Raw genomic sequence first — 18364 nt, 5'->3', positions numbered from 1 at the left:
CTTTCCTTCATAGCCCATCTTGGACATTAGCTTGTAACCTATGCCTCTAGTATGTTTTTAAAAGGAACCAATACAAGCATTGTCAGAAGAACTTGAAGACAAACTAGAATGGCTTACCTCTTCTTCAAGCTGGTACTTGACTAAGGCTTCTTGGGCAACAAAGAGTTGTGACTCCAACTCATGCATCCTTTTCAAATTCATATTTGCAATATGAAGTTGTCTCTCCATTTCCTATAATTTGTCAGCAAACAATTGCTTCTCTTCCTTGATGGAATTCAGCTGCTTTCTAAGCATGCTACTCTTCCTTCCATCCTCATACATTTCTCTCACCATATCCATCATGGTGGATAATTCTTGCTTCATGTCTTCATCAAAGAGTCTTGTGATGGAGAAGGAATTTGAGGATACACTTGTAGAAGTTGTCATTATGCCAATAAACAAAAAAAAAACTTCAACAAGATAAATAAAGAGCTTATTTAAGGAACCTCTTGCAACAACCTCTTGTGCTTTGGATTGCCTTGAGGTCCTATGGGATAGAAGAATGCCTTCAACCCTTCTCCTTCTTGTCCTTCCTGGATTGAGCTATCAATAGCTTCCCCTTTACCTCTGCAAACTCAGAAATAGTCAGTCTGCAAAACAAGCATACAATCAGCCTTTTGCTGTTCAAACACCTTTCAGACAAGCAGTGTTTTCTTTGTCAATCAAGCATTTTGATATAACCTTCCTAAATGTGTGATTAATCAATCTTAAGTTCTGATACCACCTGATCTGAAAATGGGGCTCTTAAGCTTCTTGTCTAGCTTATAAGAAACTCTCCCACTTCCAAAGCTTGAATTTTCCCAAGTCTTTAATGATTAACCAATGCGAAATTAAGAAATGCTTGAAAGTATAGGTATATACATGTATTTATTGTTGGTTGTTTATGTGCTTTAAAATCTGTTGTGTATGTTGATATTTAAAAGTGCTTGAACATATACATAAATGCATATAATAGTGAATAAGGCAGCAATAAACAATACACATAAGACAACAACGTAATATGGAGTTCACCCTAATACCTTGGGCTACGTCTCCTTGAGCTCTAATCAACTCGATTAGGCCCTTTGGGATTATGGCTAAATTCTCTTTACAAGTCTTTGATTCAACTCCATATGGTTTTCAAATGAGCCAATGGGCTCAGAATACCATCTTACCCCTAGCTGTCCTTTAGCTACAAACAGTTCTAGGTTTCGCTGGACTAATTCTTTCAGTCAGTGCTCTGAGCTCCTTTGAGCTTCTAGCTTTTCTAACTCCCTCAGAATTGTTTACTGTCTCTGGAATCCTTCATGTGTCTTCAACTCAGACAACACTAGCAACATCTTGAGGATTCAGTCTCTTTTTTGTTTGATACTTCACTGAAGTATTTATGCACTGCCTCCAACATCTGGTGGCTTCACTCTATTAAGCACTCTGGCACACCGAGCCTCCCAATGGGTTCCTCAACACTCCAACTCATGCCCGCACATTCACTGAGCCTTACAGGTCTCCATGAGCTTCTCGGAACTTCTCCTGAGCATCATGCTGCCTCCACGAATGAGAATTCACCACACTCAACGTCTGTGAATCCTCACGCCTCCTTTTCTTCTCGTTCTTTTCTTCTGTCTCAATGCTACCTTCCTTTTCTTGGCTCTTTGTTTGTGGCTTCAAAGCCAAAGCTGCACTACCTATTCATTTCAGATTCCTCTTCCAGGCATTAGACAATCATTACTTAACACCAAGGGGAGGTGGTCATCATTTTTGTAACGTAAGAGTGTCTCGAGCCTCTTGGAATCCTTCAGAATCCCAAACGTAGTCGCCTTCTATTTTACACAGGAAAATGTATTTTAAACGGAGAAAATGAACAAAACTCAATGCATCAAACTTCAAAAAGTCCTTAAATCCACCTTATTCTCTTATCAAGTCCACTTGCAAGTCGCCATCACATGCTGAAATGGCTCGTCCCTTTGTATTTTGGAAATACATTAAAAACATGGCAAATATCGCAAAAACCCGTGGAAATGGCTTTGGTACAGACATGAAATATTGTGTATTTATGTTTCAGAACCCTTTGGGGTCTGGTTCTGATCACAATTGCATGTTGCATGGCCCAAGGTCCTTCTCCTTTTAGATTTCCAACATCGATCTGCTGATATCGACGATCGTAGGCGCATGTCGCATCGGCCCTTCTGAACACTATGGGTGCTTCCCATTGGGTTATGTGCGATGCGATAATCAGAATTGCAAATGGCTGCATCCTTCGGCCTTTTGTTAAGTCCTCCCATGAATCTGTGTGATGCGATAAAGCAACAATCGCTAATGACCCAAGGTCCCTTCCTTATAAATAATTGCAATGTGATATTTTCTCTTAGCCCAATCAAACAAGGCCATGTGGCCCAATCCCGGCCTACCATGTGTTAGCTATGGATTGGCCCATAAGCCTATACTAAAAATAAAAAATTTCAATATAATTCAGAATTTAATGAAATTTCCTCCTTTCCTAAGGACATTGGGTAATTTTCATTTTACAATAACTCCTTCATCTGGAGTTCGTATTCGCCCATTCAAGTTGCATTGGATTCAAAACAAGGAGATCTTTGCAATGAGACTATTTCTGAGAGCAGCCTGTGACTTTAATTTTCCTATGATTTACAAAGGATTTGTGCCATTTGGCACCTTTTACCTCTTGCATGAAGTATTAGACTTAGAGATTTATCAAGGATCCATTTTTGGATCAATGCGCGTCACAACCTCGATTTTATCAAAAATCATCAACCGGATGCTACAGAGCTCATTCCTCACATCAACCTTGCATCTCTGACATCCCACATTGCATCTAGGATATGTCAGCACAATTAGCTCAGTTGTTTTGGGTTAAGCCCGCTTTCCATATATTGTGTTACATTTCTGGTGCTTTTTGTGTTTCGCTTCTTATGAACGTTGTCTGCTTGATTTCAGTGAGCACTTGCTATCATTTTGATACATACTAGCTTGTACAAGCTCCGTTTCATTTTTCATTAAAATCTCACTATTTTCACATGCATGAAACTATTTTTCACGAACGATCACTAATTTGGCGACTCGCCTCACTCACATGCATGTTGTTCCATTTTCTGAATCTTCCATTCACTGTTTGCATGCACGATCATTCACTTATGCTTACACTCAACATCACCATGCATCTTCATTCACTTTCACTTTCAATTGCCCATCGGCGAGTCTAGGCAGCTTTAGCCCGTACTCTGCCTCCCCAAGACAACATTGTGCAATCCTGAGAGGGAAGGCTCTGTCTCCCTCTCAGAAAATGCCCATTTCTTCCCAGTGACTGTCCTCCAGTCTTGCATTGTGCAATTCTGAGGGACAGTGACTCCTGGCCTAGAAAATTACGCAATTCAGTCACTGAGCCTACAACCATTGCGATCTAAGATTGCACATTGCGTAATTCCTGAAGTCAGTAGCTAGACTGGACTATGGATTGGATAGTTCCAGCAATCAGTTAGCCTCCCAATAGCCCATACTGTGCCTTGCGCAGTCTTGGTAGTCAGTCTCCTGACCTCTCAGCGAAAATTATGCGAACTTCATGATCAGTCACACAGGTATGTTGCAAGTCAATTCTCTAGTTCATTTTGGTTTTCTACTGACAGATTGCTTTCCATGAGTGTTTCCATGTCTCCAGGTATCGCGGGTGCTCATCTACCTCTTAGCAGCACAGATACAATGGTTTCCAAGAGAGCAGAGTTGAAGACACCGTTCAGAGTACACTTGGGGATGTAGTGGATCAAGTGTTTATGAGCTTTCCTACTCTTGAAGACATCAAGTTGTTCATAGACAAGGACATCAAGGTATGATGGCAACAACATCACAACGAGCAGCATCATGGACAATAGCTGAAGGTAGAATATCGGATACAACGAATGTAAGAGGAAGGTTGTTGACAACATGAAGGCAGATCAAAGTTGCAAGCTCACGCAGATCCACTGATGATGAAAGCAACTTTGGATACTCAAGCTATGAGGTGACAACACAATGGTGTGAAGATAGAGAATGGAAGAAAGAAGGAGTTGCATGTGCTAAAGCAACAACTCAAGGAAGAACATGACCTCCACAAACAAGCGAATGAGTTGCAGCAGGAATAGGAACAATAGGGGGTGCAACATGCACTCACGGATGAAACTGCGCTCGTACAAATTATAGATCCATCCTAGCAGCTTGCATGGAGCAGACATGGTGAGAAGTGTTGTTGATCGTATGCAAGAGATTCAAAAACATGCATGTCATTATGTGCATGCATCCAATCCAACCCATTCAGCACACTCACCAAGGCGAAGACAAGAAGCAATTCTGACTGGAGTTGAGCATGTAGTTAACAGTTGATGCGCATGACCTCCAGCACACACTGGAAGATCAACATGGACACTATGCATCACTATTTTGCTGGTTCGGTTGCACCAAGAAGACCATGCGCATGCTAATAGATGAGTTGGATGAAGGAGCCACACCAATGGACCTGGATGCAATGGAGGCAAGAGTTCACTTTACCAAGATGTCACCATGGGGTCAATGCACACCATCACGGATGACCAAGCTTGACATCAACTCACCACCTTCACCATCACAAGCATTTCAAAGAGTTGGTCTCACCACAATGGACTGAGTGTTAGTGATGTCTTGCATGGCTTGCTCAAGAAATTTTGTCTCACATGAGCACATGTGCATTGTAATGTAATGTTGTGTCAAGTGGAAGTTCAAGTGTCAATAGTTGGATGTAATAGTCATAGAGTAGATGAAGATTCATGAGGGTAGATGAATTGTCACAAAGGGGAATGTCAAGGGTCACCCCACCCTTTGCTATAAATAGAACCTCATAACTCATTGTAAAGGCTTTTGGTCAACCAAGCTTCCGATAAGACTATCTTGGAGAGAGCTTGGACAGTATTGTAATGAGCCTTGGCTTCTCCACTGCGCAGAGCTAGTACATCTCTTTGGAGGAGCAGGCGGTTGTGGTTGTAACGTTCCACTATTGGAACTAGTGGTTGGACATGGATGTATTGTATGACTAGAACTTACACTTCTTAATATAACAAGAGCTAGAACGTTTCATGCATATGTTGTATTGTATTCCATGGTATCTAGCTTACTCTAAATGATATATGTATTTTCTGTCTTACGCATGCATGTATAGACTATTTTGTATAAGTATGTATGAACCTTTCTAAAATGTGTTGCTGGTTTAATCATCAATTTGGATTGCTCACTAACTTTCCTTCCATGTTGTGATCTATCTTTGCTCGTGTGTTCCCTTCCAAGCCAAGTGCAAGCTTAGGTTTCGAAGGGGTGCAGTCACCTCACCCTCAGTGTGTTAGAACCTCTCATGCACCTTCCTTGTCTTACTACAACTGTCATGCCCTTGCTACGAACAGAGTTATCTTACTTGCCTCTGTGCGAAATCGCAGTCAAGGAATTACCGTACAACCCAATGTTGGGATTCCTACACCAAACCGTTTGAGGTCTAATTGGGAGTTATTAATGGGGAGATCCCCTTACATGTTGGCGGGCCCGACACCATCAATAGATGCCTAATGGACAAGAAAAACAAACTCAAAATGTGGTGTATGTTACAGGATTAAGGAAGAACTTAATTTTTTTCTCTACTATTACAAATCAACATTTAAAAGTTGAATTTGTGAAATCACATTGTTTGGTAAAGGATATGCACGACAATTACAAGGTTGTTGTAAAAGGAATGAGAGTTGGAGGATTATACAAGTTGAATGTAATGAAGAATGGGCATCAAGATTTGTCATCAATAGGCATGACAAATATAGAGCTTTGGCATCAAAGGTATGGACACTTAAATCATAATTACCTAATGTTACTACAAAATAAATTCATGGTAGAAGGTCTTCCAAATATTAAGAGTGAACACTTTGAATGTGAAGGTTTTGCACTAGGAAAACAACATAGGGAAGAGTTTCACGTGCATGAAAATAGAAGAAAATGTGAAACACTCGAACTAATTCATAGTCATGTATTTGGTCCAATGCAAACTAAGTCACTTGGTGGAGCATATACTTTCTTATATTTGTTGATGATAACACTAGATGCACCTAGGTGTACTTTATAAGAAATAAAAGTGATGTGTTTGAATACTTTTAAGAATTCAAGAGTATGGTTGAAAAGAAAAAAAGAAATAACATTAAAATTCTTTAATCACATAAAGATGGTGAGGACACTTCAGGAGATTTTGTCAAATACTGCAAGAAAAATGGAATTATGCAACAATTTACAGTACCACATGCACCTCAGCAAAATGGAGTAGCAAAGAGAGAGAATATAACATTAGTTGAATGTGCTCGTAGTATGTTAGAAAGTAAAGGACTTTCTAATAGTTTTTGGGTTAAAGCCACTAATACAACTATATATTTCAAAAATAGAAGCCCTACAAAATATCTTGAGAACAAAACACCATTTGAATCATTTTATGGTTTGAAACCTAAAGTTAGTAATTTAAGGATATTTGGATGCAAGGAATTTGCTCATATTCCTTAAGAGGATAAGAGAAAATTAGATGCCAAAGCTATCAAAAGCATTATTATTGGATACTTTTATGATCAAAAAGAATATAAAATGTATGATCAAAATAATCACAAGATCTTTGCAAGTAGAGATGTTATATTTCATGAGCATGTAGATAAACAAATAAAAGAAGATGAACATAATGTATGGCATCCTCCTTATCATCTCAAGCTCAAGAAAGTAGGGAAATTTCAGAAGACATTTCAAGAAGTCAAAGTCCGCAAAGAAGTGATGAAGGCACTCCACGAAGAAGAAGAAGAGAAGAAGATACTCCATAGTTTAATGAGCCTCTAAGAAGGTCAACATGACAGATTCAAACCCCTATCAGGTATAAAGATTATGCTTTAATGTCTCAAGTAATGACTGTTTTTTAGCCTTTAAATTATGAAGAAGCTCAAAAGTCATAAAGAATGGATGGAAGTTATGAAAACCTAGAATATGACTCTATAATGGAAAATGAAACTTGGGAATTAATAAAATTACCTCAAAATAAAGTCCCTATATGATCAAAATGGTTGTCCAAGGCAAAATTTAATGTAGATGGTAGCATAGACAAGTATAAGGAAATATTGGTTGCAAAAGATTATTCACAAAAGGAAGATATAGATTATGAAGATACCTTTGCTCTGGTTGCAAAAATGAACAAAATCATAATAATGATAGCATTGACCACTAAATATGATTGGAAGCTACATCAATTAGATGTGAAGTCATTTTTCCTAAATGGCGACTTAAAAGAGGAGATTTATCTTGTAAATAAATAACAATAACATGTTGTATGCAAGTTTAAAAAGGCCTTATATGGACTAAAACAAGCACCCACATCTTGGTATGAGAAAATAGATAAATTCTTCTTCCAACGGGTATTTAACAAAACAAAAAATAATCATAATTTGTATGTCAAGTCAGATAGACATGGAAATATAGTAGTAATCTATATATATGTTGATGATCTAATAATAAGAGGGAGTGTTGATAAATTGATTAAAGATATAAAAAGGAAATTACCACAGGAATTTGAGATGAAGGATCTTGGAGAGATGCATTATTGTCTAGGTTTTAAAGTATGGAGAGATAATGGAAGCACTTTAATCACACAAAGCAAATATCCAAACAAGGTACTAAAGAGATTTCATATGAAAGGATGTAAAGGAATGAGTACTCCATTGGAACAAAATATCAAATTGAGAAATGATGATGGAACAAAAGAGGTGAATGGAACATTTTATCGATAATTTGTGGGAACCCTGAATTATCTCACTACCGCTACACTAGACATTCCTTATGTAATAAGCATACTTAGTCAATTCATGGCTAAGCCTCATGAAAGCTATTGGATAGCTACAAAAGGGCTCCTTTGATATTTAAAGGGAACTATCAATTTTTGTATTGAATATACTAATGATTGTAATGTTGAATTGATAGGTCATTCTAATTTTGACTAGGCCGGAAGTCCATATGATAGGAAATCCACCATTGGATACATGTTCAGTATAGGATCAAGAGCTATATCACGGAGTAGTAAGAGACAACTAACAATTTCCTTGTCATGAGAAGCAGAGTACAAAGCATTATGCAGTGCCACCTACAAAGCAATATGGCTCAAAAGGATACTTGAAGATGTTGGAGAAGCTCAACAAGAACCTACAGTGATCAGATGTGATAATCAAAACACCATCAAATTGGCGAACAATCCTATATGTCATGAAAGGTCAAAGCATATAGACACACAACATCATTTTGTAAGGGAAAAAGTCCAATCAAAGGAAATTGACTTAATATATTGTAATACAAATGAGAATGTGGCTGACATATTCACTAAGCCTCTTGGGAAGGCTAAATTTGAGTTTTGTAGAAGTAAGTTATGTGTTGTAGAAAATCCAAATTATGTTGTAAGCTTCGCTAAGACTTAGATCAACAGGCATATCAAATAAGAGTATGTTTGTGTCTTATATATTGTGCTATAGAGCATTTTGTGTGTTTGTCATATAGTTGGAATTAAGGGAGAGTGTCGGATAATAGTAATTCCAATATACCAAGTCACTAACCCCATTAAATGCACCAAGAAGGTTGTCTTGTGGCTTCCGAGGAGTTTAGATAGTTCCTGAAGAAGCCATTGTCACCGAAAATCTACAGAATCTAGAAGCTTCGTCACCATGTATAAAAATCCTTCTCTAGCCATGTACACTTCAAGTTTGTTATGCAATCTTCTGATTATTGGCAGTGAGTTTGTAGATGCTGGACGAGTTGCTGATTCTGTTAACCCATTTACCTCCATCAGTTTCTCGTTGCGCATGATCATGTTGACCCGAATTATGAATCCTCTTAGGGATATCAATTGATGTGACATAATCCATGATAGATTTCGACAAAAAAATGTTATATGAAAGTCACACTTTTTCATTTACAATTGCAATTTGAATAGGTTGGGCTTTTGTCTTGTCCATTGAGTTGAAATTACGGCCACCATACATATAGCACTCGAGAAATCCATGCATCAATTTCGCGTATTTTATGGACTTCCATTGAACATGAAAGATAGGAAAAAATTGCTTACCTGTGTTTCCACCATGAACAGTCGACTGGTGCATGCATGGAGGACCGAGGTCACATAAAAGTCAGAATTGGCTCCCAAAAGTCGTATATGCATAGTCTTGCTCTTACCCTTACCTGCTCCTAATCAAGGCCATCCAAATGCCATGGATTTGTGCCACGTAATCGGTTGGATTGTCGACTAGACGACGCCAGTGGGAGTAGGTTATAATTATCGCATTTCTACACAAAAAGTATTTATAGAGGTGACAGGTCGACTTTTTATCTCACCTCTGCGCAGATTTATTAAAAAAATGACGCACAATGGTAGTTTATTTCTTCCTAGTTTTAGGTTTTTGAGGTCGTATTTCCTTGTCATATTTATTTAAAATTTAGTAGAGATTTGTATACATTACACCTTTTAAATCACAAAAATTCACCGTCTAACCAAAATTAAATCAATTATCGGTATTCATTCTAAAAACTCCTTCTATACTATAAAATACTTGGACAAGGACGCAATGTAGTGTTATGATCTAGAAATCTATCGTCAAATCGTGTGCAGATCTCTTGTTTCATTATTACGGCTGAAAGCATTGATGCCCCCAGCGGTATTCGAACCTTGGATATGAACAATCCCAGACTCTCATGTTCAATGGATTGTGGATGTTATTAGCTCTGAACCTATAAAAAGGGGTCAATGATGCCATGAAGCTGGAAGTACACTCGCATCTATTCCCTTTAATCGGGGATTTATGGCGGACAAAAACATAGTGACAAAAAAGAAATTATACTTTTTAACTCTATTAATTTAAGGTGAGACATTAAAGATTTAAAAAATATAAATTTTTATCACAAATCAACAAAATTTATTATACTGGAATATTTATACTTCTCATGGTACGCACATTAATAAAATCACAATATATTACAATAATAAATATAACAAATATGTAATTTTTAATGAAATATTTTTTCAAAATTAAATTATTATAATGGTTTTTCCCTTTCATATTATAGAGTTAAATAGGTTAAAAAGTCATGATGCTAAACGAATAAAGTCATAACTTAGTCACGAAGAAATAATAATATTTATCCCTGGTTTTTTATATAATTATTTTATTATATTATATAAAGTTAAAATTATAATAATATAATAAATAAATAAATTATAAGTTTTTATATATAATTAAAATTTCTAAAATTAATTGATAAAATTAAATCAATATAATATAATTTGATTTCATATTTATTTTTATTTCTATAAAGAAGTATACATTTAACATAGATGGAGAAGTGCTTACACCAAAATATCAAGATTGATTAAAACCATAATTAAGAAAGTGATAATACCTATAGTAGTAAGAGATTACCATTATTACACTATGATGCATGATAATTAGGGCAATGACTTTATTAAGAAATGTGGGAATCAAGTGAAGTGTGTAATAATAGTGGTCACATATATCAACTTTATCATTGCTACATTCAAGAAATTGATCACCATTATCATTGCTACATTCAAGAAATTCATCACCATCTATACCATGTTCTGTGATGATTTATTAACATGTGGTGTGAAATAGGACCACATAGGAATACATTGGGCATACTTTTGATTACTAATAATAAATTATATTATTTTTCTATGTAGACATCTACACTTTTGAATAAACCATAGATTTTCCTTATAAGCATAAGCCATTCAATTATGCTACAAAAATATATGAAACCATTCTAATGCTTCAAAGTTGTTATAACTATACCTCATCTTTTTTAAAACATAAATAATATTTATCAATATAATCTATTAATTTTAGAAATATAATTAATTATTTTTATATGATATATTATTTTTATTATAAAAAATTAATTAATAAAAATCAAATCTTTTTGAAAAATGATGCTATATATAAATTTATTGGTATAAAATAGTTGATAAATGTTTGATGTAAAATAATTACTAAATAGAAATAGTTTTAACATATTTTTAATTTAAAATTTATTAGTTAAACACCTTGTAAATAGTCCATATATATATATATATATATATAATATGACATTTATATTACAATTAAGTAATTCACAACAAATTATTTTGTATTAGACGTTTAAAAATTAAATGCATGTTATATTTCTTCACCTTTACATTAAGGTCGTCACTAATAATCTCTTTCTACCCAACTAAATTCCCTCTATTCCTAGAATCAAATCTAAGGATAGATCATGGGTTTTTCTTTTTCCCCTTTTCTGTTACATACATCAATCCAACCCACATAGCTATCAAGAACAACTAAGGATGAAACAACATCATCATTTTTACTAGATAGATCCATCGCCAAGGGTTCACCCCTATTTGTCTTTTCCTTGTCACTATATCAATTATCTAATTCGTGGGTTTGTTTTTGCCCAGTTTTTGCAGACACAATTATAGATAAGTCTCTTCCATTTTAATTAACAAGATGGTTCTCCCCTACTAGGGGATGAGATGTTATGATTGGAAGCTGACGAGAATATGTAGGAGTTAATTTTTTGGTAGACGCCTTCTATTGCTAAGGATTGTCTTTCTTCTGACTTGCAACATTCTTGGGTTCTTTTACTTCGTTCAGATCCCCCCATTCACGATTGAATTTCTTAGACTCCTATGGGAGAGAATCCCCTTTCAAAAAGGGACATGTACTCTAAACGTGATCAACCTATTGTTAATTTCTGCATCGAAAGGTAGTATTTCCATATTTCAATAGTTGTGAAAACATGTTGATCAACCATTTGAGTTGGATTTTCTATGTTAGCCAGTTACTGAGATGCACTTCAACACATATGCGAACATATGTGAAAATTCCATGTGATAGCCTTTCACAATCTATTTTAATGATGTGTCCTATTAAATTGTCCATATCTTCTAATATTTATGGTTGGGTAAACTAGATGGGTAAGTTAGGAATCTTACCCATATTGGAGTAGCCAAAGGCATCATGGTGAGAGGATTGAAATATGAGAACCAAGGTCTCATTGATAGGCTAACTCGCCCTAGAAATAAAGGCCCCGGTCAAAGACTTTCTTACCGTCCTCAAAGTCTTTGAAATAAACCACAAAAAATCCTTTTGAACAAAATAACAACTCTATATTATGAGAAGAGTTTTGGTGAACCCAATCCTGAAGAGCACATGTCAAGGGTCAAAATATGTTAAAATGGTAGATGATCACCCACTATAGATATTCCACTTCCCTCTTGGTAGTAGCATTTGCCACTTCCATAAATGCGGTGTCCATGGAATGGTCCACCACAAAAGCTAGACTTGAGAGGTCCTTCTATGTTGAAGAGTTGGGCCTTGGCTTGAGGGGTATCGTTGAAAGACATGGTCTTATAAGCAAAAGGATCCCCCACCCACCCAGCCCTAGTCCCCCCATTTAATCTTGCAATGAGGGACATTGAAGCATCCTTGTTGATGCCATAATCATTGAGTAAAAGCTTCTCCTCAAGTTGCCTTCCTTCATAAAGAAGCCTCATGGAGGTTGTAGGGATGCTTGTATGTTCTTGAACTTTGGCAGCATACATGAATACTGGGCCAACTACTTTCACCTTTATGCAGAGAGTCCTCCTACTAAAATATCTCAAAAATATTGGGAATTGTAGGAGATTTATAGTTGTGATTCCTTGCTTTACCAGATCTAGAAGTAGATCTAGGCTCTTTAGGCATAGGAATCATGGGACAAGAGTATGATCCACCTCCCTAAACACAACCAAGGTTGTTGCATCCCGTTGAGGCATTTTTTCAAATGTAATGCATACAATTCCTGTCTTCCTACCATTGACATATTTGCTTTTATGGGCAGTCTCTTCAAACTTGCCTCTTTCCATCACTACCTAAATTGAGGCCTTGGCATTTAGAGACATAATTTCCATCTTTGTTTCTTGAAAAAATACCAGATCATGTTCTTAAATCCCATTATGGGTATAGGATTCATCCATTACATTCCAAGATAAACCTCGAGAGCTCTAGCGAAGAAACTTTGAGCGTCTTCATTCTTTCCAGTACGTTTCTAGTATAACCTAGTGAGATTCGCCACCATGATGGCTTCAAGATTTCCAAGCATGGCGCAATGACCGTTAGAGCCTACGTTAATCCTCTGTGAGGGTTTAAAAATAGGGCCCTCGACAAAGATTATGGGGGGGTTTGATTTTGGTTTTGGTCCAAAAGACCGACATCGGACTGTGAATGCTCTATAGGCTTGTCAGGGTCTAGGGCAAGGAGATCAAGGTTACCTTTCAAATTTTCGTCCCACCATTTAGAGTCCTTGGTGTTTGAAAACCACCAGAGCCACCCGTGCCAATTTTTTTCCACAATTATGACTTTTATCTTCATGTCACCGAAAATAAGGTTTTCCTCATCCTTCAATTGTGGACCACCGATGAAGAAGGAAGAGGGCATTGAGGTGAAGGGGAAACCAATAGTAAAAGAAGCAGAGCTCATGGTCGCAACTCTCTATAATAGTAACTCATGATTTATGTTCATGGATAATTTTTTAGCTGTAAACTTTAGCTTCTAGTTTTTTATAGTTCATTTGTTTAAGTTATTTTATTATAAAAGATAAATTTTATATAACACATTTTTTCTTCTCCTTTAGATTATGATACATATAACTTTTCTTTTATTTATTTATCTTTTTTGTTTTTCCAAGTTGTGTGAGTCCTGAGATGACTGTATGCTTAACCTTTAGCTTGAACTGTGACCACATGCATCTAAGCTATCAAAATTGCCTGGGGATCGCACTCGGCTTGGGTTACACCAGCCCTTAACATTGTTGGATTTTTGCATGGTTGGATTTTTTCCCATGGAGTTTCGAACTAATGACCTTCACATCACAATGTGCCTTGAGAGTACAACCTTTCACCATCTATTTTACTCCATTTAGGCAACTTTGCTTTTATTTATAATTCAAGTTATGTAATATTAATTATAATTTTTAAATTAGGAAATTATTTCAAATATTTATATTTATTATTTTTATATATATTTTTAATAAATTTATTAAAAAATTATTACAATTACAAATTTGAATTATTAAAATTATTAAAGGTATATAATTCAAATAATTTTATTATGTGTGGTTTAGGGAAACCCTAAATCTTTGACCATTAATATTGTGACCTCCAATAAATAAAATGCTTTAACTAAAAAAACTTTACCAATTAAACTAACTCATAAAACTTATATAATTAAAATATTGAAAATTGAAAATTTATTTATTTATTTTTAAAAATACAATTTAAATAACATAAAATTATTTTCTCACTAAAAAATATATTATCATATTTTTAGTTAAAAAATAATTATTATTTTAACTTATGACTACTTTTTATTATTAAGATAATAAGATAGTTAATGATATAGATTTGCATCATTTTTCTTTTAAACATATATAATAATTAGTTTTAGTTTTTACTTCTTGTTATTATTTTTATATAAAATATTTTTTTCTAAGACTATATACTCTTTACTTCCGCATTTAATTATATTAAGTTTAATTTTCCACGATATATTTGCTAAGTAAACTGGCCATACAACATTTATTCCAATTACTGCAGAATTTAAATAATTAAATAAAAAAAATCACCATATTTTACAGATATTTTGTACGGCCACCCAAAACTTCGACACCCATTTATTCGAAACTTTTGAACCGTAAAGTAGCGGAGTGTGGCGCACATCACGTTAGAAACAAGTGTCGTGAAGCGCGAGGTCGGAAACAATATGAAAGGCGAGAATTTCTAATTATTTAAAAATGCAGTCTAGGTACAAGATTTTATTTAAAAATTTAAATTAAAATTTTGATTTGTGTTATTTAAATTAGTTTTTAATAATATATATAAATTTATTATATTAAAAAACATTTTAAAAACATTTTAATTATGCACAATTTTTTTTTTTCAAAAGGTAGAAAAACCTATCAATTATGTACAATTACCCATTAAATTTGTGATTTCAATAAATTTTTACTAAATTTTTAAAAAATAAAAAAAATAAAAAAATACTTAAAAAACTTTCAAAGACAAGAACACAGGTAAGTGCGTCCAACAGACTCTTTAAAGTTCAGTCTTAGTACCGTTATTTTTGGTCAATTTGTACTTCAATTTCCCACGTCAGCGTGGATGCTTGCGACCGGCTTAGTGATAATTGTGATAAGCGTGGATGCTTGCGGCACAAAAGTTTGCACACCATTCTCACTATAAAAGCCAGTCCTCACGCAGAGCAGAGCAGTCCTCACGCAGAGCAGAGCAGAGCAGAGCAGCATAGTGATAAGCATTGTCAGTCATCGTCAGTCGTCCGTCCTTCTGTTGGACAGTAGTGTAATTTTTTCTTCTTCTTTTCTGTGAGGGCAGCCATTGACCACAGAATACTCCAATCCCATTGCTTGCATACATCTCTTCCCAGTAAAGCTTCTGTAACAGCTAACTAGATTTAGATGGATACCGTTTCAGTAAACCCCAATAGAAGGCCAGTAGGAAATACTGGTCCCTGCGTCCAGCACGACGCAGGGAAAGTGGAGGAGGAGCTGGAAGGCTTCATAAGAGTGTACAGAAACGGCTCTGTAGAGAGATTCTCACAGGTTGTTTCCAATGTGCCCCCATCTGAGAAGCCTACCGAAACTGTGGCTTCAAGAGATGTCGTTATAGATGCAGCCACTCGTGTATGGGTGCGCCTTTATCTTCCGGCTGAACATCGGCAGAGGAATGGAAAATTGCCGGTCGTCATATACTTCCACGGAGGGGGGTTTGTCATGGGATCGCCGGCATGGTCTATTTATCACACCTTCATGTGCAGATTGGCTTCTGAGATCAATTCGGTGATAATTTCAGTAGCTTACAGACTTGCACCGGAGAATCGCCTCCCGGCTGCTTACGACGATTGTTTCGGTGCCGTCGAATGGGTTCGTCAACAAGCTGCCAGCAGCAGGACAGTACAAGCCGCCAATACCCCCAAGGAAGCGGAGGAATCGTGGTTGAGATCGTACTGTGATTTTTCGCGGTGCTTCTTGGCCGGCGACAGCGCAGGGGGTAATATCGCTCATCACGTTGCAATGCGGGCCTCGAAAAGGGATGTGAAACCTTTGCTTATCAGAGGGGCGATTATCATCCAGCCCTTCTTCGGTGGAGAGAGCCGTTCCGCATGGGAACGGCAAACGTGCGACCCGGCTCTGCCCCAGAAATGGATTGACGTCTTCTGGAAGCTCTCACTGCCTGTGGGAGCCAGCAGAGACCATCCCTCGTGCAGTGCACCTAATTCATCAACGCTGCAAGATGTTTCGCTGCCGCCCGTCCTGCTTTGCATCTCTGAGCGTGACGTGTTGCGGGAGAGGAACGTAGAGTACTATGAAGCCCTGAAAAGGGCAGGCAAGAACGTGAGGCATGTGATCTTCAAGGACGTGGGTCATGCGTTTCAACTTCTTCAGCCTCAGTCGCCACGAATCCAGGAATTGACCAGGGATATACACGAGTTCATTAACAAATACTTATAATGGAATTCATCCAAATAATCTTTATTCCAGTTAATTTCTATTTTTTTCTCCGTTAAATCGGCTTGCTGTACGGACCAAATTCCAAGCTGAATTTGTACAAATACTCGGACTTAAGATGATGCATCACCCGGGCTTGTGATATAATCTCATAATGCGAAATTTTATTTCTGCTGTGCTTAGCCTCTGTCCTTTCGAATGCTTTGGGCACTGTTTTGCAAAGGGTTTTTCTGATTACACTTAATAAGATGAAATCCATCTTATGAAGTACATTTAATTTAACATTTATGTACAATTGTCCCCTGCTTCAAAGAGGCACTCACTACAATGATTCATTGGTTCTACTATTGATATCAGTACAATGATTCACTGGTTCATCTACTGTTGATATCAGTGATTGGAAGTTGTTCTTATCAATTGCAGATGGGATATATTTTTCTATATATAGGTATTAAATATGGATTTAACATGAATTTATAGCAATTTATATTTTTTATGGTCAATATTATTTAAATGTTGTGTATAGTTTATTTTAGATTTTTTTTTTTTACTTTATTTGGCTGGATATGAGCAAAATTTCAATTTTGATGAAGGACGAACAAAATTACACATCATACTAGACTGTAGAATATGCCTCTGAGCTGAATAAAACAAAATCAATTACTTTATATTAATTAAATTCCAAATTTACATTCCAAATCAACTCACGAATAATAAATTCCAAATTTACAGTCCAAATCAACTCACCAAAATATTTTTTCAAGTTGTATAATCCGTATCCTTTAACTAAGACAATTTTCTTCAAAAAATTATCAATTTCCACTATTGTTCAAGTCCTCTTCCTGTTGTAACCTGTTAATGAGCATTTTTTGATATCATGCTGTTGGAACCTGTTAATAAGCCATTTGGACATCATGTTTTGTTTAGAATTGTCTTCTTTAAAAACTCTGTTTTGCCAAAACAATTTATCAATCTACACTCTTTCACTCTTCAAGTCCGTTTGCTGTTTTAATTTGTAAATAAGAACTTTTGACCTTAAACATAATATGTCAGCAGGCTACATTCAGACTTCCGTTTTTTAATGTCGAATGAGTACGGAGCTTTAACATTCTACAAAGCTATAACATTCTAATTAGCGATCTTGTCATTCAAACATCAAAATTTCAATGCCGAAAATTATAATGAATGTGTTTTGGATTTTTCCTATTTTATATACTCAAGAATAATTACCCTACATAGCACAATGTTATTTAAAATACGTTTCACTGATATTTATATTATGATTGTGACTTTAACACATATAAAAAAGATGGGCAACTATTTTAAAAATTTTTATTTTAGCACTAATTGAGGTATAAAACTTTTTAATTTTTCTGATTTTTTGCCCATCAAATATAGCAGTCATTGAGATATAAAACTTTTTATTTATATTTTTCTGATTGATATATTTATTGTTCATAGTATGGCCGTCAAATTTTCACTGCTTGATACATAACTTTTTGTATTTCATTTGTAAATGTGTTTGTATATGTTTTATGCTCCTGTTTCTCGATGATGTAGGTATTTGTTTTTCTGTATATGGGGCTTGCTTGGACATCTGTCTTCTGTTATCTCAAATGTCTTGGATGTGGCTTCTCTTGCCACTTTTTTGTATCCTATGTCGGTTTTTATATTGTCTCAATATACTCTATGATGTTTTTTTTTCTGATTTTTTTTTTGTATT

The 18364-nt window shown here is 35.7% G+C and overlaps 1 pseudogene; it reads left to right on the top strand.

Annotated features, from left to right (window-relative positions):
* The first annotated feature begins 15373 nt into the window (after positions 1–15373).
* Positions 15374–16823, top strand: LOC149185098 (putative carboxylesterase 17 pseudogene; annotated as a pseudogene).
* The last annotated feature ends 1541 nt before the right edge of the window (positions 16824–18364 follow it).

The sequence above is a fragment of the Pinus tabuliformis genome, chromosome 3_2 (genome assembly GCF_031772625.1).
Source record: "Pinus tabuliformis cultivar Carrire ecotype Pingquan chromosome 3_2, CPIR1, whole genome shotgun sequence".
Lineage (NCBI taxonomy): Eukaryota > Viridiplantae > Streptophyta > Pinopsida > Pinales > Pinaceae > Pinus > Pinus tabuliformis.
Note: the sequence above shows the minus strand (reverse complement) of the source record. Positions and strands in the feature narration are given on the sequence as shown.